Here is a 26,879-nt window from a genome sequence, read left to right as displayed (position 1 = left end):
TACTCTATCCCCTGCACTCTATACCACACACTCTACACTCTATACCCTACACTCTATATCCTACACTCTATACCCTACACTCTATACCCTACACTCTACACTCTATACCCTACACTCTATACCCTACACTCTACACTCTATACCCTACACTCTACACTCTATACCCTACACTCTATACCCTACAATCTATACCATACACTCTATACCATACACTCTGTACCCTACACTCTATACCCTACACTCTACACTCTATACCCTACACTCTATACCCTGCACTCTATACCCTACACTCTACACTCTATACCCAACACTCTATTCCATACACTCTATACCCTACACTCTATAATCTACACTCTACACTCTATACCCAACATTCTATTCCATACACTCTATACCCTACACTCTATACCCTACACTCTACACTCTATACCCTACACTCTATTCCATACACTCTATACCCTACACTCTATACCCTACACCCTACGCTCTATACCCTACACTCTATACCCTACACTCTACACTCTATACCCTACACTCTACACTCTATACCCTTCACTCTATACCCTACACGCTATACCCTACACTCTATACCCTACACTCTATACCCTACACTCTATACCCTACACTCTACACCCTACACTTTATACCCTACACCCTATACCCTACACTCTATACCCTACACTCAATACCCTACACTCTATACCCTACACTCTATACCCTACACTCTATACCCTACACTCTATACCCTACACTCTACACTCGATACCCTACACTCTATACCCTACAATCTATACCATACACTCTATACCATACACTCTATACCATACACTCTATCCCCTACACTCTATACCATACACTCTACACTCTATACCCTACACTCTACACCCTACACTATATACCCTACACTCTACACTCTATACCCTACATTCTCTACCCTACACTCTATACCATACACTCTATACCATACACTCTATCCCCTACACTCTATACCATACACTTTACACTCTATACCCTACTTTCTATACCCTACACTCTACACTCTATACCCTACACTCTACACCCTACACTCTATACCATACACTCTATACCCTACACCCTACGCTCTATACCCTACACTCTATACCCTACACTCTACACTCTATACCCAACACTCTATTCCATACACTCTATACCCTACACTCTATACCCTACACTCTACACTCTATACCCTACAATCTACACTTTACACTCTACACCCTACACTCTATACTCTATACCCTACACTCTATAACGTACATTCTACACTTTATACCCTACACTCTATACCCTACACTCTAATCCCTACACTCTACACTCTATACCCTACACTCTATACCCTACACTCTATACCCTACACTCTACACTCTATACCCTACACTCTATACCCTACACTCTATACCCTACACTCTACACTCTATACCCTACACTCTATACCATACACTCTACACTCTATTCCCTATACTCTATACCATACACTCTATACCCTACACTCTATACCCTACACTATACACTCTATACCCTACACTCTACACTCTATACCATACACTCTATACCCTACACTCTATACCCTACACTCTACACTCTATACCCTACAATCTATACCCTACACTCTATACCCTACACCCTACACTCTATACCCTACAATCTACACTCTATACCCTACACTCTATACCATACACTCTATACCCTACACTCTATACCATACACTCTACACCATACACTCTATACCATACACTCTACACCCCACACTCTACACTCTATACCCTACACTCTATACCCTACACTCTATACTATACACTCTATACCCTACACTCTATACCCTACACTATACACTCTATACCCTACACTCTACACCATACACTCTATACCCTACACTCTATACTCTACGCTATACATTCTATACCTTACAATCTATACCTTACACTCTTTACCCTACACTCTATACCCTACACTCTATACCCTACACTCTACACTCTATAACCTACACTCTATACTATACACTCTATATCCTACACTCTATACCCTACACTCTATACCCTACACTCTACACTCTATACCCTACACTCCATACCATAAACTCTATACCCTACACTCTATGCCCTACAATCTAATCTCCATACCATACACTCTATACCCTACACTCTATAACATACATTCTACACCCTACACTCTATACCATACACTCTATACCATACACTCTACACTCTACACCATACACTCTATACCCTACACTCTACACTTTATACCCTACACTCTATACCCTACAATCTATACCCTACACTCTATACCCTAAACGCTATACCCTACACTCTATACCCTACACTCTATACCCTACACTCTACACTCTATACCCTACACTCTATACCATACACTCTATACCCTACACTCTACACTCTATACCCTACACTGTATACCATACACTCTATACCATACACTATATGCCCTACACTCTAATCTCCATACCATACACTCTATACCCTACACTCTATAACATACATTCTACACCCTACACTCTATACCATACACTCTATACCCTACACTCTACACTCTATACCATACACTCTATACCCTACACGCTACACTCTATACCCTAAACTCCACACCCTACACTCTATACCCTACACTCTATACCCTACACTCTATACCCTACACTCTATACCCTACACTCTACACTCTATACCCTACACTCTATACCCTACACTATACACTCTATACCCTACACTCTACACTCTATACCATACACTCTATACCCTACACTCTATACCCTACACTCTACACTCTATACCCTACAATCTATACCCTACACTCTATACCCTACACCCTACACTCTATACCCTACAATCTACACTCTATACCCTACACTCTATACCATACACTCTATACCCTACACTCTATACCATACACTCTACACCATACACTCTATACCATACACTCTACACCCCACACTCTACACTCTATACCCTACACTATATACCCTACACTCTATACTATACACTCTATACCCTACACTCTATACCCTACACTATACACTCTATACCCTACACTCTACACCATACACTCTATACCCTACACTCTATACTCTACGCTATACATTCTATACCTTACAATCTATACCTTACACTCTTTACCCTACACTGTATACCCTACACTCTATACCCTACACTCTACACTCTATACCCTACACTCTACACTCTATAACCTACACTCTATACCATACACTCTATATCCTACACTCTATACCCTACACTCTATACTCTACACTCTACACTCTATACCCTACACTCTATACCATAAACTCTATACCCTACACTCTATGCCCTACAATCTAATCTCCATACCATACACTCTATACCCTACACTCTATAACATACATTCTACACCCTACACTCTATACCATACACTCTATACCATACACTCTACACTCTATACCATACACTCTATACCCTACACTCTACACTTTATACCCTACACTCTATACCCTACAATCTATACCCTACACTCTATACCCTAAACGCTATACCCTACACTCTATACCCTACACTCTATACCCTACACTCTACACTCTATACCCTACACTCTATACCATACACTCTATACCATACACTATACACTCTATACCCTACACTCTATACCCTACACTCTGCACTCTATACCCTACACTCTATACCCTACACTCTACACTCTATACCCTACACTCTACACTCTATACCCTACACTCTATACCCTACAATCTATACCATACACTCTATATCATACCCTCTATACCCTACACTCTATACCCTACACTCTACACTCTATACCCTACACTCTACACTCTATACCCTACACTCTATACATTACAATCTATACCATACACTCTATACCATACACTCTATACCCTACACTCTATACCTCACACTCTACACTCTATCCCCTGCACTCTATACCATACACCCTACACTCTATACCATACACTCTGTACCCTACACTCTAAACTCTATACCCTACACTCTATACCCTACACCCTACGCTCTATACCCTACACTCTATACCCTACACTCAATACTCTATACCCTACACTCTATTCCATACACTCTATACCCTACACTCTATACCCTACACTCTACACTCTATACCATACACTCTACACTTTACACTCTATACCCTACACTCTATACCCTACACTCTATACTCTATACCCTACACTCTATACTCTATACCATACACTCTATACCGTACATTCTACACTCTATACCCTACACTCTATACCCTACACTCTAATCCCTACACTCTACACTCTATACCCTACACTCTATACCCTACACTCTATACCCTACACTCTAGACTCTATACCCTACAGTCTATACCATACACTCTATACCCTACACTCTACACTCTATTCCCTACACTCTATACCATACACTCTATACCCTACACTCTTTACCCTACACTATACACTCTATACCCTACACTCTACACTCTATACCATAGACTCTATACCCTACAATCTATACTCTATACCCTACAATCTATACCCTACACTCTATACCCTACACTTTATACCCTACACTCTATACCCTACGCTCTACACTCTATAACCTACACTCTATAACATACACTTTACACCCTACACTCTATACCTTACACTCTATACCCTACACTCTACACCCTACACTCTACACTTTATACCCTACACTCTATAACCTACACTCTATACCCTACACTCTTTACCCTACTCTCTACACTTTATACCCTACACTCTACACTCTATACCCTACACTCTATACCCTACACTCTACACTCTATACCCTACACTCTACACTCTATTCCCTACACTCTATACCATACTCTCTATACCCTACACTCTTTACCCTACAATATACACTCTATACCCTACACTCTACACTCTATACCATACACTCTATACCCTACACTCTATACCCTACACTCTACACTCTATACCCTACAATCTATACCCTACACTCCATACCCTACACTCTAAACCCTACACTCTATACCCTACACTCTACACTCTATACCCTACACTCTATACCCTACACTCTATAACATGCACTTTATACCCTACACTCTATACCTTACACTCTATACCCTACACTCTACACCCTACACTCTACACTCTATACCCTACACTCTATACCCTACTCTCTACACTTTATACCCTACAATCTACACTCTATAACCTACAATCTACACCCTACACTCCACACTCTATACCCTACACTTTATAACCTACACTCTATACCCTACACTCTATACCCTACTCTCTACACTTTATACCCTACACTCTACACTCTATACCCTACACTCTATACCCTATACTCTACACCCTACACTCTACACTCTATACCCTACACTATATAACATACACTCTATACCCTACTCTCTACACTTTATACCCTACACTCTACAACCTATAACCTACAATCTACACCCTACACTCCACACTCTATACCCTACACTCTATAACCTACACTCTATACCCTACACTCTATACCCTACTCTCTACACTTTATACCCTACACTCTACACTCTATACCCTACACTCTATACCCTATACTCTACACCCTACACTCTACACTCTATACCCTACACTATATAACCTACACTCTATACCCTACACTCTATACCCTACTCTCTACACTTTATACCCTACACTCTACACTCTATACCCTACACTCTATACCCTACACTCTACACTCTATACCCTACACTCTATACCCTACACTCTACACTCTATACCCTACACTCTACACTCTATACCCTACTCTTTAAACCCTACACTCTATACCCTACACTCTACACTCTATACCCTACACTCTATACCCTAAACTCTACACTCTATACCCTACACTCTATACCCTACACTCTACACTCTATACCCTACAATCTATACCCTACACTCTATACCCTACACTCTATACCCTACAATCTACACTCTATACCCTACACTCTATACCCTATACTCTACACCCTACACTCTACACTCTATACCCTACACTATATAACATACACTCTATATCCTACTCTCCACACTTTATACCCTACACTCTACACTCTATAACCTACAATCTACACCCTACACTCCACACTCTATACCCTACACTCTATAACCTACACTCTATACCCTACACTCTATACCCTACTCTCTACACTTTATACCCTACACTATACACTCTATACCCTACACTCTATACCGTATACTCTACACCCTACACTCTACACTCTATACCCTACACTATATAACCTACACTCTATACCCTACACTCTATACCCTACTCTCTACACTTTATACCCTACACTCTACACTCTATACCCTACACTCTATACCCTACACTCTACACTCTATACCCTACACTCTATACCCTACACTCTACACTCTATACCCTACACTCTACACTCTATACCCTACTCTTTAAACCCTACACTCTATACCCTACACTCTACACTCTAAACCCTACACTCTATACCCTAAACTCTACACTCTATACCCTACACTCTATACCCTACACTCTACACTCTATACCCTACAATCTATACCCTACACTCTATACCCTACACTCTATACCCTACAATCTACACTCTATACCCTACACTCTATACCATACACTCTATACCCTACACTCTATACCATACACTCTACACCATACACTCTATACCATACACTCTACACCCCACACTCTACACTCTATACCCTACACTCTATACCCTACACTCTATACTATACACTCTATACCCTACACTCTATACCCTACACTATACACTCTATACCCTACACTCTACACCATACACTCTATACCCTACACTCTATACTCTACGCTATACATTCGATACCTTACAATCTATACCCTACACTCTATACCCTACACTCTATACCCTACACTCTACACTCTATAACCTACACTCTATACCATACACTCTATATCCTACACTCTATACCCTACACTCTATACCCTAAACTCTACACTCTATACCCTACACTATATAACCTACACTCTATACCCTACACTCTATACCCTACTCTCTACACTTTATACCCTACACTCTACACTCTATACCCTACACTCTATACCCTACACTCTACACTCTATACCCTACACTCTATACCCTACACTCTACACTCTATACCCTACACTCTACACTCTATACCCTACTCTTTAAACCCTACACTCTATACCCTACACTCTACACTCTATACCCTACACTCTATACCCTAAACTCTACACTCTATACCCTACACTCTATACCCTACACTCTACACTCTATACCCTACAATCTATACCCTACACTCTATACCCTACACCCTACACTCTATACCCTACAATCTACACTCTATACCCTACACTATATACCATACACTCTATACCCTACACTCTATACCATACACTCTACACCATACACTCTATACCATACACTCTACACCCCACACTCTACACTCTATACCCTACACTCTATACCCTACACTCTATACTATACACTCTATACCCTACACTCTATACCCTACACTATACACTCTATACCCTACACTCTACACCATACACTCTATACCCTACACTCTATACTCTACGCTATACATTCTATACCTTACAATCTATACCTTACACTCTTTACCCTACACTCTATACCCTACACTCTATACCCTACACTCTACACTCTATAACCTACACTCTATACCATACACTCTATATCCTACACTCTATACCCTACACTCTACACTCTATACCCTACACTCTATACCATACACTCTATACCCTACACTCTATGCCCTACACTCTAATCTCCATACCATACACTCTATACCCTACACTCTATAACATACATTCTACACCCTACACTCTATACCATACACTCTATACCATACACTCTACACTCTATACCATACACTCTATACCCTACACTCTACACTTTATACCCTACACTCTATACCCTACAATCTATACCCTACACTCTATACCCTACACGCTATACCCTACACTCTATACCCTACACTCTATACCCTACACTCTACACTCTATACCCTACACTCTATACCATACACTCTATACCCTACACTCTACACTCTATACCCTACACTCTATACCATACACTCTATACCATACACTATATGCCCTACACTCTAATCTCCCTACCATACACTCTATACCCTACACTCTATAACATACATTCTACACCCTACACTCTATACCATACACTCTATACCCTACACTCTACACTCTATACCATACACTCTATACCCTACACGCTACACTCTATACCCTAAACTCTACACCCTACACTCTTTACCCTACACTCTATACCCTACACTCTATACCCTACACTCTATACCCTACACTCTACACTCTATACCCTACACTCTATACCCTACACTCTGTACCATACACTCTCCACCATACACTCTATCCCCTACACTCTATACCATACACTATACACTCTATACCCTACACTCTATACCCTACACTCTGCACTCTATACCCTACACTCTATACCCTACACTCTACACTCTATACCCTACACTCTATTCCATACACTCTATACCCTACACTCTATACCCTACACTCTACACTCTATACCCTACAATCTATACCCTACACTCTATACCCTACACCCTACACTCTATACCCTACAATCTACACTCTATACCCTACACTATATACCATACACTCTATACCCTACACTCTATACCATACACTCTACACCATACACTCTATACCATACACTCTACACCCCACACTCTACACTCTATACCCTACACTCTATACCCTACACTCTATACTATACACTCTATACCCTACACTATACACTCTATACCCTACACTCTACACCATACACTCTATACCCTACACTCTATACTCTACGCTATACATTCTATACCTTACAATCTATACCTTACACTCTTTACCCTACACTCTATACCCTACACTCTATACCCTACACTCTACACTCTATAACCTACACTCTATACCATACACTCTATATCCTACACTCTATACCCTACACTCTATACCCTACACTCTACACTCTATACCCTACACTCTATACCATACACTCTATACCCTACACTCTATGCCCTACACTCTAATCTCCATACCATACATTCTACACCCTACACTCTATACCATACACTCTATACCATACACTCTACACTCTATACCATACACTCTATACCCTACACTCTACACTTTATACCCTACACTCTATACCCTACAATCTATACCCTACACTCTATACCCTACACGCTATACCCTACACTCTATACCCTACACTCTATACCCTACACTCTACACTCTATACCCTACACTCTATACCATACACTCTATACCCTACACTCTACACTCTATACCCTACACTCTATACCATACACTCTATACCATACACTATATGCCCTACACTCTAATCTCCCTACCATACACTCTATACCTTACACTCTATAACATACATTCTACACCCTACACTCTATACCATACACTCTATACCCTACACTCTACACTCTATACCATACACTCTATACCCTACACGCTACACTCTATACCCTAAACTCTACACCCTACACTCTATACCCTACACTCTATACCCTACACTCTATACCCTACACTCTATACCCTACACTCTACACTCTATACCCTACACTCTATACCCTACACTCTGTACCATACACTCTCCACCATACACTCTATCCCCTACACTCTATACCATACACTATACACTCTATACCCTACACTCTATACCCTACACTCTGCACTCTATACCCTACACTCTATACCCTACACTCTACACTCTATAGTAACATAGTAACATAGTTAGTAAGGCCGAAAAAAGACATTTGTCCATCCAGTTCAGCCTATATTCCATCATAATAAATACCCAGATCTACGTCCTTCTACAGAACCTAATAATTGTATGATACAATATTGTTCTGCTCCAGGAAGACATTTGTCCATCCAGTTCAGCCTATATTCCATCATAATAAATACCCAGATCTACGTCCTTCTACAGAACCTATACCCTATACCCTACACTCTATTCCATACACTCTATACCCTACACTCTATACCCTACACTCTATACTCTATACCCTACACTCTATACTCTATACCATACACTCTATACCGTACATTCTACACTCTATACCCTACACTCTATACCCTACACTCTAATCCCTACACTCTATACCCTACACTCTATACCCTACACTCTATACCCTACACTCTAGACTCTGTACCCTACAGTCTATACCATACACTATATTCCCTACACTCTACACTCTATTCCCTACACTCTATACCATACACTCTATACCCTACACTCTTTACCCTACACTATACACTCTATACCCTACACTCTACACTCTATACCATAGACTCTATACCCTAAAATCTACACTCTATACCCTACAATCTATACCCTACACTCTATACCCTACACTTTATACCCTACACTCTATACCCTACGCTCTACACTCTATAACCTACACTCTATAACATACACTTTACACCCTACACTCTATACCTTACACTCTATACCCTACACTCTACACCCTACACTCTACACTTTATACCCTACACTCTATAACCTACACTCTATACCCTACACTCTTTACCCTACTCTCTACACTTTATACCCTACACTCTACACTCTATACCCTACACTCTATACCCTACACTCTACACTCTATACCCTACACTCTACACTCTATTCCCTACACTCTATACCATACTCTCTATACCCTACACTCTTAACCCTACAATATACACTCTATACCCTACACTCTACACTCTATACCATACACTCTATACCCTACACTCTATACCCTACAATCTATACCCTACACTCCATACCCTACACTCTAAACCCTACACTCTATACCCTACACTCTACACTCTATACCCTACACTCTATACCATACACTCTATACCCTACACTCTATACCCTACACTCTATACCCTACACTCTACACTCTATAACATACACTTTATACCCTACACTCTATACCTTACACTCTATACCCTACACTCTACACCCTACACTCTACACTCTATACCCTACACTCTATAACCTACACTCTATACCCTACACTCTATACCCTACTCTCTACACTTTATACCCTACAATCTACACTCTATAACCTACAATCTACACCCTACACTCCACACTCTATACCCTACACTCTATAACCTACACTCTACACTCTATACCCTACAATCTATACCCTACACTCTATACCCTACACCCTACACTCTATACCCTACAATCTACACTCTATACCCTACACTCTATACCATACACTCTATACCCTACACTCTATACCATACACTCTACACCATACACTCTATACCATACACTCTACACCCCACACTCTACACTCTATACCCTACACTATATACCCTACACTCTATACTATACACTCTATACCCTACACTCTATACCCTACACTATACACTCTATACCCTACACTCTACACCATACACTCTATACCCTACACTCTATACTCTACGCTATACATTCTATACCTTACAATCTATACCTTACACTCTTTACCCTACACTCTATACCCTACACTCTATACCCTACACTCTACACTCTATAACCTACACTCTATACCATACACTCTATATCCTACACTCTATACCCTACACTCTATACTCTACACTCTACACTCTATACCCTACACTCTATACCATAAACTCTATACCCTACACTCTATGCCCTACAATCTAATCTCCATACCATACACTCTATACCCTACACTCTATAACATACATTCTACACCCTACACTCTATACCATACACTCTATACCATACACTCTACACTCTATACCATACACTCTATACCCTACACTCTACACTTTATACCCTACACTCTATACCCTACAATCTATACCCTACACTCTATACCCTAAACGCTATACCCTACACTCTATACCCTACACTCTATACCCTACACTCTACACTCTATACCCTACACTCTATACCATACACTCTATACCATACACTCTATCCCCTACACTCTATACCATACACTATACACTCTATACCCTACACTCTATACCCTACACTCTGCACTCTATACCCTACACTCTATACCCTACACTCTACACTCTATACCCTACACTCTACACTCTATACCCTACACTCTATACCCTACAATCTATACCATACACTCTATATCATACCCTCTATACCCTACACTCTATACCCTACACTCTACACTCTATACCCTACACTCTACACTCTATACCCTACACTCTATACATTACAATCTATACCATACACTCTATACCATACACTCTATACCCTACACTCTATACCTCACACTCTACACTCTATCCCCTGCACTCTATACCATACACCCTACACTCTATACCATACACTCTGTACCCTACACTCTAAACTCTATACCCTACACTCTATACCCTACACCCTACGCTCTATACCCTACACTCTATACCCTACACTCAATACTCTATACCCTACACTCTATTCCATACACTCTATACCCTACACTCTATACCCTACACTCTACACTCTATACCATACACTCTACACTTTACACTCTATACCCTACACTCTATACCCTACACTCTATACTCTATACCCTACACTCTATACTCTATACCATACACTCTATACCGTACATTCTACACTCTATACCCTACACTCTATACCCTACACTCTAATCCCTACACTCTACACTCTATACCCTACACTCTATACCCTACACTCTATACCCTACACTCTAGACTCTATACCCTACAGTCTATACCATACACTCTATACCCTACACTCTACACTCTATTCCCTACACTCTATACCATACACTCTATACCCTACACTCTTTACCCTACACTATACACTCTATACCCTACACTCTACACTCTATACCATAGACTCTATACCCTACAATCTATACTCTATACCCTACAATCTATACCCTACACTCTATACCCTACACTTTATACCCTACACTCTATACCCTACGCTCTACACTCTATAACCTACACTCTATAACATACACTTTACACCCTACACTCTATACCTTACACTCTATACCCTACACTCTACACCCTACACTCTACACTTTATACCCTACACTCTATAACCTACACTCTATACCCTACACTCTTTACCCTACTCTCTACACTTTATACCCTACACTCTACACTCTATACCCTACACTCTATACCCTACACTCTACACTCTATACCCTACACTCTACACTCTATTCCCTACACTCTATACCATACTCTCTATACCCTACACTCTTTACCCTACAATATACACTCTATACCCTACACTCTACACTCTATACCATACACTCTATACCCTACACTCTATACCCTACACTCTACACTCTATACCCTACAATCTATACCCTACACTCCATACCCTACACTCTAAACCCTACACTCTATACCCTACACTCTACACTCTATACCCTACACTCTATACCATACACTCTATACCCTACACTCTATACCCTACACTCTATACCCTACACTCTACACTCTATACCCTACACTCTATAACATGCACTTTATACCCTACACTCTATACCTTACACTCTATACCCTACACTCTACACCCTACACTCTACACTCTATACCCTACACTCTATAACCTACACTCTATACCCTACACTCTATACCCTACTCTCTACACTTTATACCCTACAATCTACACTCTATAACCTACAATCTACACCCTACACTCCACACTCTATACCCTACACTTTATAACCTACATTCTATACCCTACACTCTATACCCTACTCTCTACACTTTATACCCTACACTCTACACTCTATACCCTACACTCTATACCCTATACTCTACACCCTACACTCTACACTCTATACCCTACACTATATAACATACACTCTATACCCTACTCTCTACACTTTATACCCTACACTCTACAACCTATAACCTACAATCTACACCCTACACTCCACACTCTATACCCTACACTCTATAACCTACACTCTATACCCTACACTCTATACCCTACTCTCTACACTTTATACCCTACACTCTACACTCTATACCCTACACTCTATACCCTATACTCTACACCCTACACTCTACACTCTATACCCTACACTATATAACCTACACTCTATACCCTACACTCTATACCCTACTCTCTACACTTTATACCCTACACTCTACACTCTATACCCTACACTCTATACCCTACACTCTACACTCTATACCCTACACTCTATACCCTACACTCTACACTCTATACCCTACACTCTACACTCTATACCCTACTCTTTAAACCCTACACTCTATACCCTACACTCTACACTCTATACCCTACACTCTATACCCTAAACTCTACACTCTATACCCTACACTCTATACCCTACACTCTACACTCTATACCCTACAATCTATACCCTACACTCTATACCCTACACTCTATACCCTACAATCTACACTCTATACCCTACACTCTATACCCTATACTCTACACCCTACACTCTACACTCTATACCCTACACTATATAACATACACTCTATACCCTACTCTCCACACTTTATACCCTACACTCTACACTCTATAACCTACAATCTACACCCTACACTCCACACTCTATACCCTACACTCTATAACCTACACTCTATACCCTACACTCTATACCCTACTCTCTACACTTTATACCCTACACTATACACTCTATACCCTACACTCTATACCGTATACTCTACACCCTACACTCTACACTCTATACCCTACACTATATAACCTACACTCTATACCCTACACTCTATCCCCTACTCTCTACACTTTATACCCTACACTCTACACTCTATACCCTACACTCTATACCCTACACTCTACACTCTATACCCTACACTCTATACCCTACACTCTACACTCTATACCCTACACTCTACACTCTATACCCTACTCTTTAAACCCTACACTCTATACCCTACACTCTACACTCTAAACCCTACACTCTATACCCTAAACTCTACACTCTATACCCTACACTCTATACCCTACACTCTACACTCTATACCCTACAATCTATACCCTACACTCTATACCCTACACTCTATACCCTACAATCTACACTCTATACCCTACACTCTATACCATACACTCTATACCCTACACTCTATACCATACACTCTACACCATACACTCTATACCATACACTCTACACCCCACACTCTACACTCTATACCCTACACTCTATACCCTACACTCTATACTATACACTCTATACCCTACACTCTATACCCTACACTATACACTCTATACCCTACACTCTACACCATACACTCTATACCCTACACTCTATACTCTACGCTATACATTCTATACCTTACAATCTATACCCTACACTCTATACCCTACACTCTATACCCTACACTCTACACTCTATAACCTACACTCTATACCATACACTCTATATCCTACACTCTATACCCTACACTCTATACCCTAAACTCTACACTCTATACCCTACACTATATAACCTACACTCTATACCCTACACTCTATACCCTACTCTCTACACTTTATACCCTACACTCTACACTCTATACCCTACACTCTATACCCTACACTCTACACTCTATACCCTACACTCTATACCCTACACTCTACACTCTATACCCTACACTCTACACTCTATACCCTACTCTTTAAACCCTACACTCTATACCCTACACTCTACACTCTATACCCTACACTCTATACCCTAAACTCTACACTCTATACCCTACACTCTATACCCTACACTCTACACTCTATACCCTACAATCTATACCCTACACTCTATACCCTACACCCTACACTCTATACCCTACAATCTACACTCTATACCCTACACTATATACCATACACTCTATACCCTACACTCTATACCATACACTCTACACCATACACTCTATACCATACACTCTACACCCCACACTCTACACTCTATACCCTACACTCTATACCCTACACTCTATACTATACACTCTATACCCTACACTCTATACCCTACACTATACACTCTATACCCTACACTCTACACCATACACTCTATACCCTACACTCTATACTCTACGCTATACATTCTATACCTTACAATCTATACCTTACACTCTTTACCCTACACTCTATACCCTACACTCTATACCCTACACTCTACACTCTATAACCTACACTCTATACCATACACTCTATATCCTACACTCTATACCCTACACTCTACACTCTATACCCTACACTCTATACCATACACTCTATACCCTACACTCTATGCCCTACACTCTAATCTCCATACCATACACTCTATACCCTACACTCTATAACATACATTCTACACCCTACACTCTATACCATACACTCTATACCATACACTCTACACTCTATACCATACACTCTATACCCTACACTCTACACTTTATACCCTACACTCTATACCCTACAATCTATACCCTACACTCTATACCCTACACGCTATACCCTACACTCTATACCCTACACTCTATACCCTACACTCTACACTCTATACCCTACACTCTATACCATACACTCTATACCCTACACTCTACACTCTATACCCTACACTCTATACCATACACTCTATACCATACACTATATGCCCTACACTCTAATCTCCCTACCATACACTCTATACCCTACACTCTATAACATACATTCTACACCCTACACTCTATACCATACACTCTATACCCTACACTCTACACTCTATACCATACACTCTATACCCTACACGCTACACTCTATACCCTAAACTCTACACCCTACACTCTTTACCCTACACTCTATACCCTACACTCTATACCCTACACTCTATACCCTACACTCTACACTCTATACCCTACACTCTATACCCTACACTCTGTACCATACACTCTCCACCATACACTCTATCCCCTACACTCTATACCATACACTATACACTCTATACCCTACACTCTATACCCTACACTCTGCACTCTATACCCTACACTCTATACCCTACACTCTACACTCTATACCCTACACTCTATTCCATACACTCTATACCCTACACTCTATACCCTACACTCTACACTCTATACCCTACAATCTATACCCTACACTCTATACCCTACACCCTACACTCTATACCCTACAATCTACACTCTATACCCTACACTATATACCATACACTCTATACCCTACACTCTATACCATACACTCTACACCATACACTCTATACCATACACTCTACACCCCACACTCTACACTCTATACCCTACACTCTATACCCTACACTCTATACTATACACTCTATACCCTACACTATACACTCTATACCCTACACTCTACACCATACACTCTATACCCTACACTCTATACTCTACGCTATACATTCTATACCTTACAATCTATACCTTACACTCTTTACCCTACACTCTATACCCTACACTCTATACCCTACACTCTACACTCTATAACCTACACTCTATACCATACACTCTATATCCTACACTCTATACCCTACACTCTATACCCTACACTCTACACTCTATACCCTACACTCTATACCATACACTCTATACCCTACACTCTATGCCCTACACTCTAATCTCCATACCATACACTCTATACCCTACACTCTATAACATACATTCTACACCCTACACTCTATACCATACACTCTATACCATACACTCTACACTCTATACCATACACTCTATACCCTACACTCTACACTTTATACCCTACACTCTATACCCTACAATCTATACCCTACACTCTATACCCTACACGCTATACCCTACACTCTATACCCTACACTCTATACCCTACACTCTACACTCTATACCCTACACTCTATACCATACACTCTATACCCTACACTCTACACTCTATACCCTACACTCTATACCATACACTCTATACCATACACTATATGCCCTACACTCTAATCTCCCTACCATACACTCTATACCCTACACTCTATAACATACATTCTACACCCTACACTCTATACCATACACTCTATACCCTACACTCTACACTCTATACCATACACTCTATACCCTACACGCTACACTCTATACCCTAAACTCTACACCCTACACTCTATACCCTACACTCTATACCCTACACTCTATACCCTACACTCTATACCCTACACTCTACACTCTATACCCTACACTCTATACCCTACACTCTGTACCATACACTCTCCACCATACACTCTATCCCCTACACTCTATACCATACACTATACACTCTATACCCTACACTCTATACCCTACACTCTGCACTCTATACCCTACACTCTATACCCTACACTCTACACTCTATAGTAACATAGTAACATAGTTAGTAAGGCCGAAAAAAGACATTTGTCCATCCAGTTCAGCCTATATTCCATCATAATAAATACCCAGATCTACGTCCTTCTACAGAACCTAATAATTGTATGATACAATATTGTTCTGCTCCAGGAAGACATTTGTCCATCCAGTTCAGCCTATATTCCATCATAATAAATACCCAGATCTACGTCCTTCTACAGAACCTATACCCTATACCCTACACTCTATTCCATACACTCTATACCCTACACTCTATACCCTACACTCTACACTCTATACCATACACTCTACACTTTACACTCTATACCCTACACTCTATACCCTACACTCTATACTCTATACCCTACACTCTATACTCTATACCATACACTCTATACCGTACATTCTACACTCTATACCCTACACTCTATACCCTACACTCTAATCCCTACACTCTATACCCTACACTCTATACCCTACACTCTATACCCTACACTCTAGACTCTGTACCCTACAGTCTATACCATACACTATATTCCCTACACTCTACACTCTATTCCCTACACTCTATACCATACACTCTATACCCTACACTCTTTACCCTACACTATACACTCTATACCCTACACTCTACACTCTATACCATAGACTCTATACCCTACAATCTACACTCTATACCCTACAATCTATACCCTACACTCTATACCCTACACTTTATACCCTACACTCTATACCCTACGCTCTACACTCTATAACCTACACTCTATAACATACACTTTACACCCTACACTCTATACCTTACACTCTATACCCTACACTCTACACCCTACACTCTACACTTTATACCCTACACTCTATAACCTACACTCTATACCCTACACTCTTTACCCTACTCTCTACACTTTATACCCTACACTCTACACTCTATACCCTACACTCTATACCCTACACTCTACACTCTATACCCTACACTCTACACTCTATTCCCTACACTCTATACCATACTCTCTATACCCTACACTCTTTACCCTACAATATACACTCTATACCCTACACTCTACACTCTATACCATACACTCTATACCCTACACTCTATACCCTACACTCTACACTCTATACCCTACAATCTATACCCTACACTCCATACCCTACACTCTAAACCCTACACTCTATACCCTACACTCTACACTCTATACCCTACACTCTATACCATACACTCTATACCCTACACTCTATACCCTACACTCTATACCCTACACTCTACACTCTATAACATACACTTTATACCCTACACTCTATACCTTACACTCTATACCCTACACTCTACACCCTACACTCTACACTCTATACCCTACACTCTATAACCTACACTCTATACCCTACACTCTATACCCTACTCTCTACACTTTATACCCTACAATCTACACTCTATAACCTACAATCTACACCCTACACTCCACACTCTATACCCTACACTCTATAACCTACACTCTATACCCTACTCTCTTCACTTTATACCCTACACTCTACACTCTATACCCTACACTCTATACCCTATACTCTACACCCTACACTCTACACTCTATACCCTACACTATATAACATACACTCTATACCCTACTCTCTACACTTTATACCCTACACTCTACACTCTATAACCTACAATCTACACCCTACACTCCACACTCTATACCCTACACTCTATAACCTACACACTATACCCTACACTCTATACCCTACTCTCTACACTTTATACCCTACACTCTACACTCTATACCCTACACTCTATACCCTATACTCTACACCCTACACTCTACACTCTATACCCTACACTATATAACCTACACTCTATACCCTACACTCTATACCCTACTCTCTACACTTTATACCCTACACTCTACACTCTATACCCTACACTCTATACCCTACACTCTACACTCTATACCCTACACTCTATACCCTACAGTCTACACTCTATACCCTACACTCTACACTCTATACCCTACTCTTTAAACCCTACACTCTATACCCTACACTCTACACTCTATACCCTACACTCTATACCCTACACTCTTCACCCTACACTTTATAGCTTACACTCTATACCCACACTCTATACCATTCACTCTATACCCTACACTCTATACCCTACACTCTATACCCTACACTCTACACCATACACCATACACTCTATACCCTACCCTCTATACCTTACACTCTATACCCTACACTCTACACATTATACCCTACACTATATACCCTACACTCTACACTCTATACCCTACACTCTATACCATACACTCTATACCCTACACTCTATACCCTACACTCTACACTCTATACCCTACACTCTACACTCTACACCCTACACTCTACACTTTACACTCTATACTCTACACTCTATACCCTACACTCTATACCCTACACTCTACACTTTATCCCCTACACTCTATACCCTACACTCTATACCCTACACTCTATAACCTACAAGCTATACCCTACACTCCATACCCTACACTCTATACCCTACACTCTATACCCTACATTCTACACCCTACACTCTATACCCTACACTCTATACCCTACACTCTATACCCTACACTCTATACCCTACACTCTACACTCTATACCCTACACTCTATACCCTACACTCTATACCATACACTCTATACCATACACTCTATCCCCTACACTCTATACCATACACTCTACACTCTATACCCTACACTCTAGACTCTGTACCCTACAGTCTATACCATACACTATATTCCCTACACTCTACACTCTATTCCCTACACTCTATACCATACACTCTATACCCTACACTCTTTACCCTACACTATACACTCTATACCCTACACTCTACACTCTATACCATAGACTCTATACCCTACAATCTACACTCTATACCCTACAATCTATACCCTACACTCTATACCCTACACTTTATACCCTACACTCTATACCCTACGCTCTACACTCTATAACCTACACTCTATAACATACACTTTACACCCTACACTCTATACCTTACACTCTATACCCTACACTCTACACCCTACACTCTACACTTTATACCCTACACTCTATAACCTACACTCTATACCCTACACTCTTTACCCTACTCTCTACACTTTATACCCTACACTCTACACTCTATACCCTACACTCTATACCCTACACTCTACACTCTATGCCCTACACTCTACACTCTATTCCCTACACTCTATACCATACTCTCTATACCCTACACTCTTTACCCTACAATATACACTCTATACCCTACACTCTACACTCTATACCCTACAATCTATACCCTACACTCCATACCCTACACTCTAAACCCTACACTCTATACCCTACACTCTACACTCTATACCCTACACTCTATACCATACACTCTATACCCTACACTCTATACCCTACACTCTATACCCTACACTCTACACTCTATAACATACACTTTATACCCTACACTCTATACCTTACACTCTATACCCTACACTCTACACCCTACACTCTACACTCTATACCCTACACTCTATAACCTACACTCTATACCCTACACTCTATACCCTACTCTCTACACTTTATACCCTACACTGTATACCCTACACTCTAAACTCTACACCCTACACTCTATACCCTACACTCTACACTCTATACCCTACACCCTACACTCTATACCCTACACTCTATACCCTACACTCTACACTCTATAACATACACTTTATACCCTACACTCTATACCCTACACTCTATACCCTACACTCTATACCCTACACTCTACACTCTATACCCTACACTCTATACCCTACACTCTATACCATACACTCTATACCATACACTCTATCCCCTACACTCTATACCATACACTCTACACTCTATACCCTACACTGTATACCCTACACTCTAAACTCTACACCCTACACTCTATACCCTACACTCTACACTCTATACCCTACACTCTACACTCTATACCCTACACTCTATACCCTACAATCGATATCAAACACTCTATACCATACACACTATACCATACACGCTACACTCTATACCCTACACTCTATACCCTACACTCTACACTCTATACCCTACACTCTATACCCTACACTCTACACTCTATACCCTACACCCTACACTCTATACCATACACTCTATACCATACACTCTATCCCCTACACTCTATCCCATACACTCTACACTCTATACCCTACACTCTACACTCTATACCCTACACTCTACACTCTATACCCTACACTCTACACTCTATACCCTACACTCTACACCCTACACTCTATACCATACACTCTATACCCTACACTCTACACTCTATACCCTACACTCTACACTCTATACCCTACACTCTACACCCTACACTCTATACCCTACACTCTATACCCTACACTCTATACCCTACACCCTACGCTCTGTACCCTACACTCTATACCCTACACTCTACACACTATACCCTACACTCTATTCCATACACTCTATACCCTACACTCTGTACCCTACACTCTATACCCTACACTCTATACCCTACACTCTATACCCTACACTCTATACTCTATACCGTACATTCTACACTCTATACCCTACACTCTATACCCTACACTCTAATCCCTACACTCTACAATCTATACCCTACTCTCTACACTCTATACCCTACACTCTATACCCTACACTTTATACCCTACACTCTACACTCTATACCCTACACTCTATACCATACACTCTACACTCTATTCCCTACGCTCTATACCATACACTCTAAACCCTACACTCTATACCATACACTATACACTCTATACCCTACAATCTATACCCTACACTCTATGCCCTACACTCTATACCCTACACTCTATACCCTACACTCTACACTCTATACCCTACACTCTATACCATACACTCTATACCCTAAACTCTATACCATACACTCTACACTATACACTCTATACCATACACTCTATACCCTACACTCTACACTCTATACCCTGCACTCTATACCCTACACTCTATACCATACACTCTATACCCTACACTCTACACTCTATACCCTACACTTTATACCCTACACTCTATACCCTACACCCTACGCTCTATACCCTACACTCTATACCCTACACTCTATACTCTATACCCTATACTATATTGCATACATTCTATACCCTACACTCTATACCCTACAGTCTAATCCCTACACTCTACACTCTATACCCTACACTCTATACCCTACACTCTATACCATACACTTTATACCCTACACTCTATACCCTACACTCTACACTCTATTCCATGCACTCTATACCCTACACTCTATACCCTACACTCTACACTCTATACCCTACACTCTACACTCTATACCCTACACTCTATACCCTACACTCTATACTCTATACCCTACACTCTATACCCTACACTATATACTCTATGCCCTACACTCTATGCCCTACACTCTAATCCCTACACTCTACACTCTATAACCTACACTCTATACTCTACACTCCATACTCTACACTCTATACCCTATACTCTACACTCTATACCCTACACTCTATACCATACACTCTAATCCCTACACTCTACACTCTGTACCCTACACTCTATACCCTACACTCCATACCCTACACTCTATACCCTACACTCTACACTCTATACCCTACACTCTATACCCTACACTCTATACCCTACACTCTATACCCTACACTCTATACCCTACACTCCATACCCTACACTCTATACCCTACACTCTACACTCTATACCCTACATTCTATACCCTACACTCTATACCCTACACTCTACACTCTATACCCTACACTCTATACCCTACACTCTACACCCTACACTCTATACCCTACACTCTACACTCTATACCCTACACTCTATACCATACACTCTATACCCTACACTCTACACTCTATACCCTACACTCTATACCCTACACTCTATACCCTACACTCTACACTCTATACCCTACACTCTATACCCTACACTCTATACCCTACACTCTACACTCTATACCCTACACTCTATACCCTACACTCTACACTCTATACCCTACACCCTACACTCTATACCATACACTCTATACCATACACTCTATCCCCTACACTCTATCCCATACACTCTACACTCTATACCCTACACTCTACACTCTATACCCTACACTCTACACTCTATACCCTACACTCTACACTCTATACCCTACACTCTACACCCTACACTCTATACCATACACTCTATACCCTACACTCTACACTCTATACCCTACACTCTATACCCTACACTCTATACCCTACACCCTACGCTCTGTACCCTACACTCTATACCCTACACTCTACACACTATACCCTACACTCTATTCCATACACTCTATACCCTACACTCTGTACCCTACACTCTATACCCTACACTCTATACCCTACACTCTATACTCTATACCGTACATTCTACACTCTATACCCTACACTCTATACCCTACACTCTAATCCCTACACTCTACAATCTATACCCTACTCTCTACACTCTATACCCTACACTCTATACCCTACACTATATACCCTACACTCTACACTCTATACCCTACACTCTATACCATACACTCTACACTCTATTCCCTACGCTCTATACCATACACTCTAAACCCTACACTCTATACCCTACACTATACACTCTATACCCTACAATCTATACCCTACACTCTATGCCCTACACTCTATACCCTACACTCTATACCCTACACTCTACACTCTATACCCTACACTCTATACCATACACTCTATACCCTAAACTCTATACCATACACTCTACACTATACACTCTATACCATACACTCTATACCCTACACTCTACACTCTATACCCTGCACTCTATACCCTACACTCTATACCATACACTCTATACCCTACACTCTACACTCTATACCCTACACTCTATACCCTACACTCTATACCCTACACCCTACGCTCTATACCCTACACTCTATACCCTACACTCTATACTCTATACCCTATACTCTATTGCATACATTCTATACCCTACACTCTATACCCTACAGTCTAATCCCTACACTCTACACTCTATACCCTACACTCTATACCCTACACTCTATACCATACACTTTATACCCTACACTCTATACCCTACACTCTACACTCTATTCCATGCACTCTATACCCTACACTCTATACCCTACACTCTACACTCTATACCCTACACTCTACACTCTATACCCTACACTCTATACCCTACACTCTATACTCTATACCCTACACTCTATACCCTACACTATACACTCTATGCCCTACACTCTATGCCCTACACTCTAATCCCTACACTCTACACTCTATAACCTACACTCTATACTCTACACTCCATACTCTACACTCTATACCCTATACTCTACACTCTATACCCTACACTCTATACCATACACTCTAATCCCTACACTCTACACTCTGTACCCTACACTCTATACGCTACACTCCATACCCTACACTCTATACCCTACACTCTACACTCTATACCGTACACTCTATACCCTACACTCTATACCCTACACTCTACACTCTATACCCTACACTCTATACCCTACACTCTATACCCTACACTCTATACCCTACACTCTATACCCTACACTCTATACCCTACACTCTATACCCTACACTCCATACCCTACACTCTATACCCTACACTCTACACTCTGTACCCTACATTCTATACCCTACACTCTATACCCTACACTCTACACTCTATACCCTACACTCTATACCCTACACTCTATACCCTACACTCTATACCCTACACTCTATACCCTACACTCTACACTCTATACCCTACACTCTATACCATACACTCTATACCCTACACTCTACACTCTATACCCTACACTCTATACCCTACACTCTATACCCTACACTCTACACTCTATACCCTACACTCTATACCCTACACTCTATACTTTACACCCTATACCCTACACTCTATACCCTACACTCTATACCCTACACTCTACACTCTATACCCTACACTCTATACCCTACACTCTATACTATACACTCTATACCCTACACTCTACACTCTATACCCTACACTCTATACCCTACACTCTATACTCTACACTCTATACCTTACACTCTATACCCTACACTCTATACCCTACACTCTACACTCTATACCCTACACTTCATACCCTCCACTCTATACCCTACACTCTACACTCTATACTCTACTCTCTATACCATACACTCTATACCCTACACTCTTTTCCCTACACTCTACACTCTATACCCTACACTCTATACCCTACACTCTACACTCTACACTCTATACCATACACTCTATACCCTACACTCTACACTTTATACCCTACACTCTATACCCTGCACTCTATACCCTACACCCTACGCTCTATACCCTACACTCTATACCCTACACTCTATACTCTATACCCTACACTCTATTCCATACATTCTATACCCTACACTCTATACTCTACACTGTAATCAGTACACTCTACACTCTATACCCTACACTCTATACCCTACACTCTATACCAT

The sequence above is a fragment of the Ranitomeya imitator genome, chromosome 1 (assembly GCF_032444005.1).
Source record: "Ranitomeya imitator isolate aRanImi1 chromosome 1, aRanImi1.pri, whole genome shotgun sequence".
NCBI classification, from domain to species: Eukaryota; Metazoa; Chordata; class Amphibia; order Anura; family Dendrobatidae; genus Ranitomeya; species Ranitomeya imitator.
The sequence above is the reverse complement of the archived record's forward strand: the minus strand, read 5'-3'. Positions refer to the sequence as shown.